The following is a 994-nucleotide window of genomic DNA, read 5'->3' as shown; positions in this document are numbered from 1 at the left end:
AAAAAACAAAAATACAAATAAAAAAATCTAAACTTTATGGCTTCCTTAATGAATGAATTGAAATCTCACCAACAAGAAGTTGAATGAGGACAACTCCAAAATAAATAAAAGCATGTTTCTGCATGTAAACCACAAAATATATCAATACCACAATTAAATCTGTTTACAAGATTGCAAGGTTAATATTTACCTGTTATTCTGTCGTTATTTCTCCATTTGCTTTTGGTGACACAAATGGTGACCAAAATGCTACATTTCAGTCTTAAATTGACCTTGTATTTTTATTTTTATTTTTTCCAAGTAGTGCAGAAAGAGACTCAATTTCAAGGGCTGCTAGTCAAGCAGTCAGTCGATTGTCTTAACCTATTTTATAGTAAGCATCTCTCTCATTTGCACTTGTTAGGTGAATTCCATTATTCCGTTTCTCTTGGTTAATCCTCACCCCAGGCCTAACCCAGCGGGTGTTCGTTTCACAGCAGGCCAGATCTCAGTTATGTATTCTGCATGTGCGGTATAAATGCACCTTGCCTTTTAGAACAGAGGCGCTCTGGATTTACTCTACTAGTGAAAGGGAATCGATATAAAATGAATTGAGTGATGATCTTCTGTTCATAATAAATAAATATCAGTTTCATCCTTATAATTAGATGCATCTATTAACCAAGCTAAGCTGCGGTAGCTGTTGACCCCACCAACATTATATAGACATTACAAACTATCCTTTCAGTTTATTTCTACAGGAAACCGTTTCATCAGATATGGTTTCAGGGAAGTGAAAAAGACCTGGTTGTTTCCTGTGCCACTACCCACTATAAAACTGAACTATGGCGCAAACTATTGTAAACACAGCTGAAGGTAGAATAAGCCATACTGTTATTGCATCAGTTGAAGAAATATATCTTCTCAGCTCAGCAGTAGAATGAGAATTGGACAAGTGAAACACTGCCCTCCACAGACTCAAGATTGAAAATGCAAGTTTTTATTATGGTGAAGA

General features: G+C 35.7%; 1 pseudogene; it reads left to right on the top strand.

Moving 5' to 3' along the window:
* LOC107577532 (AP-1 complex subunit mu-1-like) overlaps nucleotides 1-994 on the top strand; it is an 8551-nt pseudogene that overhangs the window by 1985 nt on the left and 5572 nt on the right.

This window comes from Sinocyclocheilus grahami, unplaced genomic scaffold (assembly GCF_001515645.1).
Source record: "Sinocyclocheilus grahami isolate Dianchi unplaced genomic scaffold, SAMN03320097.WGS_v1.1 scaffold6310.1, whole genome shotgun sequence".
Taxonomy (NCBI): domain Eukaryota; kingdom Metazoa; phylum Chordata; class Actinopteri; order Cypriniformes; family Cyprinidae; genus Sinocyclocheilus; species Sinocyclocheilus grahami.
Note: the sequence above shows the minus strand (reverse complement) of the source record. Positions and strands in the feature narration are given on the sequence as shown.